Source organism: Schistocerca gregaria, chromosome X (assembly GCF_023897955.1).
Source record: "Schistocerca gregaria isolate iqSchGreg1 chromosome X, iqSchGreg1.2, whole genome shotgun sequence".
NCBI classification, from domain to species: domain Eukaryota; kingdom Metazoa; phylum Arthropoda; class Insecta; order Orthoptera; family Acrididae; genus Schistocerca; species Schistocerca gregaria.
In genome coordinates this window covers 398,359,638-398,374,410 of record NC_064931.1, presented here as the reverse complement: position 1 = coordinate 398,374,410, position 14,773 = coordinate 398,359,638, and positions in this window count along the sequence as shown.

Sequence of the window (14,773 nt, the reverse complement as noted above, 5' to 3'; positions counted from 1 at the left end):
GAAGGATACCGTCTATTGACATACAGTCAACACTGGTTTAGAAAACATCATTCCTGTGAAACACAACTAGCTCTTTATTCACACGAAGTGCTGAGTGCTATTGACAAGGGATTTCATCCCCCAGGGGCTCAGCATTCACTTGCTGAGTACGGGCTTGGCGACCCCGGGGTCCTGAGCTGGGGACTGGTCTGCGCCGCCAGTGTCCTGTCACCGTAACCCCCGGACATGCTTCAGCGACCACCGTACGGCGCGGCGGTGAAATGTTGTGTGCTGCGGGGAATGGTAATCTTGGCTTGACCGCCTGGATTGCGAGGAAGGCCAACCTCTATAAAAACCCCTCAATCTTTCGGTGTGCTCCGCGCCTAGAAGATGCATGGCTGTTGGGGTGGAACAGTCGCAAGCGGGCAACCTCTGGGGCACCTGCCGCACCCCAGTTGTATAAGGCTTACTCAGGCACGCGGGGCTCTGTCTGAGCGGACTTTTAGTTCCCTAGCTGCTCGTGGGACCACAATGGACCCTTCGACCTCTACTTTTCCCCCTACCAGTGGCTTGGGTGGGCCGCTGGTAGGAAAACACACCCAATCGAAAAAGCGGCTACGCGCTGCGAGTCCTCCAGCGCCTGGTGTTGCTAGAGATTTAACAGAATGTAGTAACGGAGCACATGCTGATAATCAGAATGTGTTTTTGATTATTAAAAGGAAGGAGGGTAGCTTTGAGAGGGTTTCTCCCTTTTACATCCACAAGGGTCTTGAGGGAATTGCAGGAACACTGAAATCTGTAAAGCGACTGCGCAATGGGACTCTGTTAGTTGAAACTTCTAGTTCCCGTCAAGTCGCTGCCCTTCGGAAAGCAAAATGTCTAGGAGAGTACGCTGTCGAGACCGAGCTCCACTCCACTTTGAACTATAGTAAGGGTGTTGTGACGTGTAGGGACTTGGTGGATATCCCCATAGACGTTCTAAAATCTGAGTGGGCTGACGAAGGAATTGTTGACGTGCAGCACATTATGAAACGAGTCAATGGGGACCTCGTCAAATCTGACTCGTTTATTCTCACATTCAGTTGCCCGAGACTCCCGGAGCATGTTAAAGCGGGGTTCTTACGTTTGTCCGTACGGCCATATTTCCCCAACCCAATGCGCTGTTTTAAATGTCAGCGCTTTGGGCATACTACGTTGGGGTGCAATGGAATAGCCACGTGTGGTAAATGTGGTCAGCCTGCCCATGACGGAGCCGATTGTTCATCGCCTGTGAAGTGCGTCAATTGCTCTGGGAGTCACCCTGTCTGGAGCCGGATCTGCCCCATCTATCTCGAAGAGCGGAAGGTACAGGAGATTAAAACATCTAAGCGCATCCCCTATGGTGAGGCCAAGAAGATCTTTAAGGCCATGCAACCTCCTGTGTTTTCCACATCTTTCGCTTCCGCTCTCAAAAAACCGGTACAACTGGCCACTGTTGCTACACAAACGGAGGTTGCTAGTGTTAGCACTAAAACCTAGGCTTGCCAGTGCACTTGTGCTGCTGCGGTTGTTTTGCAATCTGCGGCTCTCCCCGCTACATCGGACAAGGCCGTGGTTGCTGACATTGAGGTACTTCCAGCCTCCCCCCACATGGCGCCTTCTGCCCAGGCGAGTCAACCTCCAACTGTTGACAAGGCTCTGCATTCCAAGCCCCCCAAGACAAAGCCTCAGAAGATGAAGGTTCTGCCACCTGAGGAGACTAGTCAGCGTCGGTCCGATGATGATGCCATCGTACTGTCTGACATCTCCCGTGGGTCGTCATCGGATCTTATGGACATTGATGTCGACCGGGGGCGATCTTCTCGCCCCAGGAATAAATCTCCGGCCAGTACGGTCTCTCCTCCAAAGCACAGAGGCAGGGTGAAAGTTCAGCCACCCTGATCACTGGCTCCCATATTACAGTGGAACCTGAATGGTTTCAGGACGCATGTGGCCGAATTACAACTCCTCATACGAGAGTGCCCCTTGTGCTTATGTATCCAAGAGACACATTTTCGGGCCACTGATTCTCCTTCTTTACGCGGCTATACCGCATATCGAAAAGATGATCTGACGGGGCAAAGGGCAAAGGGTGGTGTTGCGGTTTTTGTCCGTGATGTGCACCCCTCATCTGAGCTCCCTCTCGTCACCGACTTGCAAGCAGTTGCAGTTGACATTCTTGTGGGTCGGAGGCTCACAGTCTGTTCTGTTTATTTACCACCTCCGGATGCGATTGACACTGAGGCTCTCACGGACCTTATTAGCCAACTCCCTCGCCCATTTCTTCTTCTGGGGGACTTCAACGCTCATAATGTCTTATGGGGCTCTCCGACTACTTGCCCCAGGGGTCGCATTCTGGAAAGCGTCATGATGTCTGAAGAACTGTGCCTCCTCAACTCTGGTGCTCCCACTCATTTCTGTACTGCTTCCGGATCGTCATCGGCTATTGACCTTTACTTTTGCTCTCCAGCACTCGCGGATTCTGCTCTGTGGGTGGCTGCAGCTGACCTCCATTCTAGTGACCACTTCCCCCTCTGGATTCGCCTCCTGGATGAGGCTGTGGCATTACCAGTGCCGCCCCGGTGGCACCTTTGCAGAGCTGACTGGACACTTTTCAGCCAACTGGCTGTTTTGGAACACCGTGCCAGCGTCCACGAATGGGTAGACCATGTTGCAGCCGTGATCTCTCATGCTGCTGAATTGTCCATCCCACGGTCATCCGGTCATCCCAAGAGGCGTCCTGTCCCTTGGTGGACCACTGAGTGCCACTCAGCCATCCGCGCCCGCCGTGCAGCACTGCGCCGCTTCAAGTGCCGTCCCTCAGCTGACAATCTTGCGGCCTTTCGGGTGGCAAGGGCCAGAGCGCGGCGGGTGATTAAAGAGAGCAAACGACGGTCATGGCAATCGTTCTTGAATTCCATCTCTCGCTCCACTAGTTCTACGAAAGTATGGGAAGCCATCAGGAGGATTTCCGGGAAACTCAGCCAGCTACCTGTCACGGCATTGCTGCATCAGGGATGTCTCCTCACGGCGCCGAGAGACATTGCCCAGACACTGGCCATGCATTTTGCGAAATCTACCGCCACTATTAACTGTGATCCAGATTTCTGCCGCTACCGCACTGCCGTCGAAAGGGGTCACTTGGACTTCCGGTCTCTAAATTCTGAACCCTATAACTGCCCCTTCACAATGTGGGAACTGGATTTTGCGCTGTCTGTGGCTCATGATACTGCGCCTGGTCATGATCAAATCCGGTACAGCATGCTGCGGCACCTGTCCCTGCCATCCAAGGAAGTTCTCCTTAACTGTTTCAATATGATATGGTTATCTGGCACGTACCCTGACTCGTGGAGGGAGGCAATTTTGATTCCCCTCCTCAAACCAGGGAAGGACCGAACGCATCCCAGTAGTTATCGGAGTATTGCCTTGACGAGCTGTGTTGGGAAGACGTTGGAACGCATGGTCAACCGCCGCCTGGTTTGGCTGCTCGAGACCAGGCAGCTCCTTAGCCCCTCTCAGTATGGCTTTCGGAGATGTCGTTCCACTATAGACAACTTGACCCTGCTTGAGGCCGCCATCCAGCAGGCCTTTCTACGTAACCAGTATTGTCTAGGGGGCTTCTTTGACATTAATAAGGCGTATGACACTACTTGGCGCCGCCTTATCCTCAATCAACTCCATGAGTGGGGCTTTCGTGGCCGTCTCCCCATCTTCATTCGGTCCTTTCTTTCTCACCGCCTCTTTCGGTATCGGGTTGGTAATGTGCTATCGGATTTGTACGTGCAGGAGAATGGTGTTCCTCAGGGCAGCGTTTTAAGTGTCACCCTCTTTGCCGTTGCTATTAACAGTATCACGTCCACTATCCGGAGTCCTGCCCAGTGCTCCTTGTTTGTGGACGATTTTGCTGTTTTCTGTTCTTCCTCCAGTCTTGTCAGTGCTAGTCGGCAGTTACAGCTTACGATAAAGCGCTTAGAGGCATGGACTGCAAAGACGGGTTTTACCTTTTCTGCAGACAAATCTGTGTGTGTTCATTTTAATCGTTCTCGGCGTCTTTTTCCCTCCCCTGAATTGCGTCTGAGGGACACCGTTCTTCCTTTTAGAGACACTGTGAGGTTCCTGGGCCTCACTTTTGATTCCAAGTTGTCGTGGTTGCCTCACCTTAAAGAGCTCAAGGTGCGGGCCCTGAAGGCACTGAATATTTTGAAGTGTCTGAGCCATCGGTCCTGGGGAGCAGATCGGGCGCGTCTGCTGCAGTTTTATAGGGCTTTCGTCCGATCGCGTCTTGACTATGCTTGCACCGTGTATGGGTCAGCAAGGCCTTCGTATCTGAAGATCCTTGACGCAGTACACCATGAGGGTATCAGGCTGGCCACTGGTGCCTTCCGTACCAGTCCCATCCCCAGCCTGTGTGCTGAGGCAGGGGAACCGCCGCTCGCCATCCGGCGGAAACTCCTCATGGTGCGACGGGTGTGTCATTTCCTTGCCTGTCCTACCTCCCCTGCGTACCCTACCGTTGCCCGACCGCCTATGGAACGTCTCTTTTCCAGTCGTCCCAGGGCAACAAAACCATTTGGGATTCGTGCCAAGCATTTGCTTGAGTCCCTTGGTGTGGAGCGTGTGGCCCCCCAACGACAAGGTTTTACTCGCCTGCCTCCCTGGTTGCTCCAGAGGCCCAGCATCCTTTTAGACTTGTCGGAGAACCGGAGGAACTGCACTCCGGCGTTTGTTTTTACCTCCTTATTTTACGATATTTTAAACCAGCATCCGGACCATGTACCTGTATTCACAGATGGCTCTAAACAGGGGGACACTGTTGGTTGTGCTGTTGTTTTCCCTGATCGAGTCGTCAAGTTACGGCTTCCTGCGGTGTTTACCATCCTCGATGCCGAATTGTTTGCAATATTGCGGGCATTGGAGCAGATGAGATGTGTTCCCAGTATTAAGTTCCTCATCTGTTCTGACTCCCTGAGTGCCCTTCAGACCATTCAACACTTGTACCCAGCGGATACGGTCGTCCAGAACATCCATGATGCCCTACTCTACCTGCAACGGCAGGGGAAGGAGGTTTCTTTTTGCTGGGTGCCGGGGCACGTGGGTATTAGGGGCAACGAACTGGCGGATGTGACTGCCAAAGATGCATGTTCCCTCCCTCGCGTTGTTGAATGTGCCGTCCCCCTCCATGCTGTAACCTCCCTTTTGCGTTTTCGTGTTATGCATCAATGGGAAGAGGAGTGGTTGGCAGTTTCTGACAATAAGCTGCGTCTGGTAAAGGCCACTACGCGACCATGGCGTACGTCCTACCAGTCATACAGGCGGTATGAGGTTCTCCTCACTCGCCTCCGCATTGGACACAGTCCCTTCACGCATGGTTTTTTACTCCGGCGGGAGGACCCCCCAATCTGCAGTGCTTGTGGCGTCCAGATTACTGTCCGCCACATTTTACTTGACTGTCTTTTATTCTCTGACCAGAGGGCGGTGGTTTCCTTGCCACCGGATTTGCCCTCTATTTTGCAAGACGACGCAGCGACTGTGGTTAAGGTTTTACGGTTTTGTGTCCTGTCCAATCTGTTGCCTCGGATTTTAGGGAGAAGGTTTTAATGTGCTGCTGGGTGACTGGCTCACCCAGTGTTTAGGTAAGACGTCCGCCAGTCACGATTACCTCCTTGTTTCACTTCGGTATCTGTTCTCTTTTCCTTGTGTTTCCTTTCCTTTTTTAGTGTGTTTCTTCTCCTCTTGTTTTGCCTCTGTATGTGCGCATTTGGAACTGCGTCAGGCCTGTGTCTTTTAGCTGTTCTCCTTGTTCGGCGTCCGTCTTCGTCCCTTCACCGCCTGTGTTCCTGCTTCTATGCGCTTGGGCGCTGATGACCACGCTGTTTAGCGCCTGTAAACCTCAAACACACACACACACACGACAAGGGATTTCAGATCGATTCCGTATTCCTGGATTTCCGGAAGGTTTTGACACGGTACCACGCAAGCTGCTCGTAATAAAATTGCGTGCCTATGGAATGTTGTGTCAATTGTGTGACTGGATTTGAGATTTCCTGTCAGAGAGGTCACAGTTGGCAGTAATAAAAGCAAAGTCATCAAGTAATACAGAAGTGATTTCATGCGTTCCCCCAAGGTAGCGTTATAGGCCCTTTGCTGTTCCTTATCTATATAAACGATTTGGAAGACAATCTGAGCGGCCGTCTTCGGTTGTTTGCAGATGACACTGTCGTTTATCGACTAATAAAGTCATCAGGAGTCCAAAACACTTAGAAAATGAGACCTACCAACTAAAGAGGACTCTAGGCTACAAGTGGATACTACGCTTGCCCGTCCTCTTTTAGAATACTGCTGCGCAATGTGGGATCCTTACCAGAGAGGACTGACTGAGCAGCACGTTTTGTGTTATTATGAAATTGGGAGAGGGTGTCGCAGAAAAGAACACGATTTGCGCTTGAAATCATGAAAAGAAAGATGATTATCGTTGCGGCGGAACCTTCTCGCGAAATTCCAATCACCAACTTTCTCCTCTGAATACGAAATTATTTTGTTGACACCAACCTAAATAGGGAGGAACGATCACAACGATAAAATAAGGGAAATCAGGGCTCCTACGGAGCTTCCGCGCGGTAGTGACATTGGAATAATGGAGAATTGTGAAGGTGGTTCAATGTGGTTCAATGAACCTTCTGCCAGGCACTTAAATGTCATTTGCAGACTATCCATGTAGATGTAGACGTACATGTGCAGGTCTGAGTTGAGGTGGTGGACTGATGTCGGGGTGATGATCGATGGCTGCTCATAAAAATTTCACTATTAGTCATGCATTTTACTGAAGATCAAACTAGAATATTCTGTGGTGCAACGTCCTCCATAACGTGTGCTGAAGTCAGCGAGTGTTAAGGAACTGACACAACACGTGGCCATGGTCTCAGGCGACTGCCTTCTAAGCCGGAAGACTGCTTGCACCTAGTAGTTGGCATGAACGTGGCCCTCTGGCTGGAAGATGCTAAGCCACAGCACTGATCTTAAAACCAGAAGCAGGGGCCCACAGTTAGTGGAGGCCAAATCTCGTGGTGGCTGCTTGTCGCATCATGTTGCCTCGAGGAACGGCATACACCTCTCCTCGTGAATTGTAGCTACCAGACTGAGACACCTTTGACTGAAAATAATTTTAATTTATGTTGGGTCAGAGCGTTCTTGGGTTGCAAATCACAGCTCGCAGCCAATTAGACCAAAAGAAGTCTGTTGATTCGATGTGTAGTAACTGGCCTACAAACGCCTTTCTGCTGTGTCATCGTTATGGCACCGCCAGCCCCTTTCCTGGAGCACAATGTGGGAATCTGCCAGTGGCATTGCTGCATCTGACGCATTGGTGTTTGGTCGGCTCTGAGGTGACCCACTAACAAAGTCTTTTGCAACAGCCATGGCAATATCACTTTTGTATTCTGCCTGGAATGCAGCACATGAGTCTGCTCCTGTAAAGTGAAAGGTTGGCCGAATGAAAGAAGTGAGTAGGAGTAGGAAAAGGTGAAAATCTCTAGGTACTGCTCTTAAAAATGGCTTTACTACATCACAATTTTAACTTAATACATAACTTTGCACTGAGGTGCGAAGCCTTAGACCCATCATAAGTAGTACATAGTCTCAATAGCAAGCAAAGTCTCCTGGCCATCTGCTCTTTATCAAAATGGGAAGAATCTGTCACGGAGCTCGTACACCTCCACAGCACCACGTAGGGGGCGCTGACGTCGGTGTCTGTTGTAGTACCAACTTAAGAACTTTCACCTACGGCGTGGCATCGCAGCTATCGATACCACAATCACAATTTTACTCAGTGGCGCCACATCCCTCCCCCCTTGAAACGACACACCGTCGTTGAGTAGGGCTTCCGACGACGGGTGGAGGAATCCAGGGGGGCGCAGCAGACAGCGGAATTGCTAGGACGTACTTTCCACCCGTGACCCCGAACTGCTCGCGAAGGGGCGAGGAAAACGGTCTCTGGAAACCCGCCCAGGCCGCGCACCGCCACTGGGTGTGCTCGGATGAGGAGGCGGAGCAACGACCTCTGTGGGCCACGGCGGCGACGGCGTGACGGCAGCCTCAGCGTCCATCGGTTCCGGCACTGTGGAGGAACGCGGCGGCGGCGGCGGTGACTGCGACTGCCGGAGGTGGGGACGTGGCGGCGGCGAGAGGCGCCCATCCGTTGCTGGTGACTGCAAGGCGACGATAGCAGGCGCGCCCGCTGGAGTCGTGGGCTGAGGCGGCGGAATCTGTGAAGCCTCCAATTCTGCCGGAAAACAACGAACGGCAGAAATACAACGAACGGCAGAAATCTGACAACGGCACAAACGGATACGGTTCCGGTGTCGCTTGTCAGTGCTGGAGTAACCAGAAATGACAAATAAGGCGCGGCCAAGCTGGTGAAGAACGCGTCCCTGCTCCCAGCGCTGACTGTCAGAGAATACGCGATAGAACACTAAATCATGCGGCGCCAAGCCAGAAAGTGGCGGAGCAGCGGCAGCGCACGGCGGCGGGTGCGGCAGGAGCGACCGATGGGCGCGGTCATGTAGCAATTCCACTGAGGAACGGTTGCCGAGCGGGTGCGAGGAATATGAAGCAATGAAAGAGCAGAGCGCGTACTTGTGAGAGTGTGTGGGGCGCAACTTGCTCATCTGCGACTTAAACGTATGCACAAAGTGTTCAGCATCGCCGTTTGACTGGGGGTGGAACAGGGCTGAGGTCAGATGGCGAATGCCATTAGCAGCACAGGACGCTTCAAACTCTGAGGACACGAATTGGAGGCCATTGTCGGAGTCAGTAACTTCAGGAATGCCCTCAATGCAGAAAATAGACGTCGAAGCCCAAATAGTACTGGCAGATGTAGTAGAAGACATAGGTACAACAAAAGGAAAGTTTCTGTACGCATCAATGAGTATCAACCAGCGGATGTCCCAGAAGGGACCAGCAAAATCAATATGAACGCGCTGCCTAAGCACAGTAGGATTCGGCCACGCAAAGAAGCGCTGGCGGCTTGCAGATTGATGCTCCACGCAAGAGCGACAGTTAGCAAGCAAATTCTCAATATATTTATAAATGCAGACCCAAGTGCAGTGACGATGCTCTAATTGCTTCATCTACAGTATACCCCAATGAACAGCGTGCACCAAGCGGAAAATTTCCGAATGCAAGTCTGATCATTGTCAGTTTGTAACGAGATCACACCATAGTGTACAGAGAAGTTTTGACGTTGCGCAAAGTAGAGTCGAACAAGTGGATCACGAATCTGCGTGGCAGATGGAGGCCATTGAGTACGAATATACTGCAAAAGAATTTGCAAAGAATGGTCGGCGGCTGTCGCGGAAGAAATGTGACGAAAATCCACTGGCAAAAAATCAGCTAATTCCTTATCTTGTGGATCAATAAACATCCATGACAATTCGGAAGAATCAAACACTTCGTCAGGACCGATAGGCAGACGAGACAAAGCATCATCATTGCCATGCTGGGCTGTGGGACAAAACAAAATTTCGTAATTATAGTTAGAGAAAAAGAAGGACTAACATTGCAACTTTTGTGCCGTACAGGCCGTAACTGGCTTAGACGGGTGGTACAACGACTCAAAGGCTTATGGTCGGTGACCAAATAGAACTTGCGTCCATACAAAAAATTATGAAACTTTCTCACACCATATACAATAAATAAAGCTTCTTTCTCGATTTGAGAATAGTTTTGCTGGGCAGAATTGAGCAACTATCTGGCGATCGACAGACTTAATCTGGTGTGAGACAACTGCTCCGATGCCATGAGAAGATTCATCGACAGGCAAAACAACTGGTTTGGAGGAATCGAAAGGAATCAAACAGCAATCACTCAACAAAGCAGATTTGAGCTTGTGGAAAACAGCGTCGTATTCCGAAGACCAAACAAAAGAAACGTTCTTACGCCGAAGGCGATGCAAAGGCGCTGCAATCTGCGCTGCATTTGGTATAAATCGAATATAACATGAAATTTTGCCCAACACAGACTGAAGTTCTTACAAGTTCCTGGAGGCTGGCAAGTCTTTAATTGCACTGAGATGTGAGGGCGAGGAGTGGGTACGAGTACCCTGTTCGTTAATCATATGTCCTACATACTGAATCTCAGTTTGAAAAATTTGCAAGAGCCACTGTTACACTTTAGTCCTGCCTGCAAAAGTACAATAAATAAGGCACGTAAATTCTGGAAATGTTCGCCAGAGGTGCGACGTTATACGACTATATCGTCCAGATAATTTGAGCAACCAGGGATAGTGGCACACAACTGCTACAAATAAGACTGAAAAATAGCATTACCTGAAGCACAACCGAACGGAAGCCGGCGAAACTTGAGATATCCAAGGTGGGTCTTGATCACAAAAAAGCGCTGCACCTATTCGTCGAGAGGAATCTGAAAGTATGCGTCCCGCAAGTCAATCGAAAGAATTTTTCCGCACCAAGCTTATCAAAAATGTCTTCAGGACGCAGTAAGGGAAATGTAGCTACCACTGTCTGGGGATTTACTGTAGACTTAAAGTCAGCACAAATACGGAAACAACCGTTTGGTTTTTCACACACACTATAGGCGAAGCCCATTGCGAACCAGAAGCAGGTTCAATGACACCAATGTCTTCCAAATGCTTCAGTTCAGAAGCTACGGCTTCGCGCAGTGTGTGTAGTGCCGGGCGTGAACGCCGGAAAATAGGCATGGCATTGTCTTTAACTACAGCATGCGCTGCAGAGTCTGTGGTAAAACCAAGGCCATCAGAAAAGAGTTCAGCAAAATCATGGCATAGTGCGGCAACACTGTGTGCATGGTGAATAGCGTTGATGTAAAGTATATTGTCCTGATTTGCGAGGTCAAATAGTTCAAATGCGTCCATGACAAAATTGTTCGTAGCATCATTAGAGCAGATCACATGGAAAGACACTGTACGGGTCGTGGCACCATATGTGGCTAGCAAACTACAAACGCAGAGCGCTGAGATTGCCTGTCCAGTAAGTGCGGTCAGTGTGGAATGTGAACGATGAAGCGGGAGTGAACCGAACAAGTCATACGTCGATTTGTTCAGTAAAAAAACTGACGCACCAGTGTCCAGCTGCATGCGAACGGAACGAACACAAATGAGGAAAGTCACAAAACGTTTCCTCGCATCGCACTGATGCGAGAGGAAGTGTCTTGCAAAACTTAATTCACACGACGAGCTGTCGAAGCACGAGAAACCGAAGGCTTTGAATAAATGGCATTAACATCCATAGGCGGATGTGAATCATGATCATGGCCGTTGCCGTTGCGGTGACGTCCACGCGAGTCACAAGAATGGTAGACAGTGGGTGGATTAGAGTTTGTCTTACTACACAGCCGGTACATGTCCTTTCTTATTACAAAAATAACACAGTGCTTGACGGGATGGGCAAGTGTCCCGTGGGTGGGCGCGAAAGCAGTTCGGACGTGATTTCAGTTTCTTAGTGGGTTCCTGGTGTGAAATTTGTTTACTTGTGCGTGACTGGCGCGGCGTGGCTGGCCGTGCTGGCGGGTGGGAGGACACGTGTTGTTCGTCGCTAACAGTACACACACGTAGCCATGTCTAATGTATCTTGTCTGTCTAGCAAGTCCACTTCCCGCAAAGAGGGGTTTTTAAATCTGAGGATTTGTTCGCGGATGCGAGCAATATCGCCTATTAACATTATATCAACATATGAGCTTCCACACAATCCATTAAAGGCACAATCAGACGTTAGACCCTGAAGGCCCGCTAACCAATCTTTATTCGACTGAGTAGAGCCACGCCGGAGGCGGAAGAATTAGTAGCGTGCAGCTACAACACTTACTCTATCACAAAAGTGGAAGTTCAAAGCATCAATATTTCGTCGTAACTTTTAGTTTCTGGGCGGGTGGTGGGAAACAATTTCACAAGCACACGATACAACACAACACCTACGTTGACAATGAAAAAAGCAAGCTTCTCTGTACCTGGTATGATGTAAGCTACGAAGTGTGCCTCGAGCTGTGCGATGTATTCTGGCCAGCGTTCGACGTCAGCAGTGAAGGCACGAAATGGCGGCGCCGTCGTTGACGGCGTCGGTACAGGCGGTGGCATCGGAGGCACCGAAGTAGCTGCAGTTAGTAGATAGGACAGCGAAGCCTGTTCCTGTGGAGAAGCCAAGGTTTACACAAATTAAAGTCTTAATAGCGAATGGTGGGAACACTTAAAGACAGTCTCACAGCCAAACGGGCATATCACAAAAAAGATAAAGTAGTACCGAGCAAAAAAAAAAAAAAAAGAAATGAGAGAAGAGTAAAATAAATTTAATCCCTGTTAGTCGCCAAGTTTTGTATCCCGCCTGGAAGGCGGCGCTTGGGTCTTTTCTGCAAACTGAAAACTTGGCCGAATGAAGGAAGTGAGTAGGAGCAGGAAAAGGTGAAAATCTCTCGGTACTACTCTTAGGAATGGTTTTACTATGTCACAATATTAACTGAATATACAACTTTGCACTGAGATGCGAAACCTTAGAACCGTCGTGAGTAGTACATAGTCTCAATAGCAAGCGAAGTGTCCTGGCCGTCAGATCTTGATGAAAACATGCAGAATCTGTCGCGGAGCTACTAGACCTCCACAGCTGTCGTCGGTGTCTGACGTAGTGCCAACTTAAGAACTTCCACCTACGCCGTGGAATCGTAGCTATCGATACCACAATCACAATTTTACTCAGTGGCGCCGAAAATTAGTGGTGGCGCTGCAGATCGAATAACTGATAATAAGATGCTGAATCGAACTGGAGAAATCAAGAAACATGGCACGACTTCGTTTCGTAGGGCATATCCTGAGGCTCCAAGGAATTGTCCGTTCGGTAATAGGGAGAAGTGCGTATATTTGGGTGTTGCGGGGGCGGGGGAATTAGAATTGTAGAGAGAGACAAAGTCGTGAATACAGGTAGCAGGTTCAAACTGATGCACCTTCCATTAGCTGTGCAGCGCTGAAGAGGCTTACACAGAACAGACTAGCTTGGGCAGCTCCATCAAACCAGTCTTCAGACTGAACACAACAACAACACTGGGGTAAGGCGCGGGAGGGAGAAGTAGGTTTCTGGTACATAATTTTGCAAGTTCTTTACTGGGAAAACTCATGAGAAAGGTAGATCTCGCATGATTCAGCACCCTCGGCTGTTGACATGGCAAAAGACGTTTCTGTATTGTTCTAAATTAACGGCGCTGCCCATTCTCGTATGAGAAAAGCTATTTATCTCACACGGTCGGCCGATGCAGCGAACTGAGGTAGCGGTTCATGTATTCTTCTGAGCGAGCCCGTGACGTCACTGCGTCACTGCCTTGCGCTGGCACTGGCGTGCTGCGGCCTATGGGTTGTCGGTAGTACTGCCCGCAGTTGCGAGCTATGGGCTACGAGTGGTGAGTAGAGCAGTGCTAAGTGGGGTGGTAGGATTTCCTCATTTTTGCCGTAACGTACAAACTGAGCGAGGAAATTAATGTCGTTTGCAGAAGAAGGAGCGCATGTCAATAAAAAGGGAACTAAAAGAAATATTAATCAGTGCTCGGTAGAGAACCACACATCCTGAAGCGAATCTTAAAAGTTCAGTTTGGACCGTGTTAAAGCCTATTGTGAGTGGTGAAATTGACTCTCATGCTGAAGGGTCAACTGGCACTTCACACATTTCTTGCCATCCATGCGTGACTATTGAACAAGGGTTTTGTGTGGACGAGGAACGACTTCCTACACCAGCTCAGGAGATAACTATTGATAAATGTGTGGCTATGTGTGCACGAGACGCAAGGTCGTACGAAACTATGAGATGAATGTCTTATGGATCTTGTTTGGACGTTAGTTGACACTGCAAAGGCCATTATACCTCACTCTACAAATGTGTCGCGGTACATGGCAGAAAGTGCTGAAAGCCTACGACATGTAGATATGCCTGAGGTAATTGCTCCTGTAACAGAAGGTGAATACTCAGGAACTACAGACATGTGGATGTCTTCTGTTTCATGGAATGGACTCTCAGATTACGCATTTTGTTTACTACTCAGTTTCCAGATGAACCAAAACCGGGCGGTAACATTCTAAGAGAATTTATCCACCACTCTACTATGAAAGACATACAGCACATGACTGATCAAGGTACAAACCATGTGGTTGAACTGCGATATATATGCACGATTGAATTGTTCCTGACGTATGCTAAATACGAGGCTACGAAATAATTTTAATGCGGAGTATATATGCGTCAACTGTCGTGGTCTTTGCCGGCCGGGGTGGTCATGCGGTTCTACGCGCTACACTCTGGAATCGCGCGACCGCTACGGTCGCAGGTTCGAATCTTGACTCGGGCATGGATGTGTGTGATGTGCTTAGGTTAGTTAGGTTTAAGTAGTTCTAAGTTCTTGGGGACTTATGACCTAAGATGTTGAGTCCCATAGTGCTCAGTGCCATTTGAACCATTTTTGAAAGAAATAGTGTTTGCTCGGCTCTGAGCTGGCCCACTCCCTAGACTTTTTTCAACAGAAATGCCAACATCACAATTTTACTCAGTACCGCCGAAAAAAAATGATTGCACTGGAGATCGAATAACTGATAAGAAGATACTGAGTCGAACTGGGGAAACTAGACATTTATGGCACAACTTCGCTTTACAGTGCATATCCTGAGGCATCAAGGACTTGTCAGTTTGGTAATCGAGAGAAGTGTGTATATTTGGGTATTGGGGAGGGGCGGGGGGTGTTAAAATTGTAGAGGGAGATGATGTCTTGAATACAG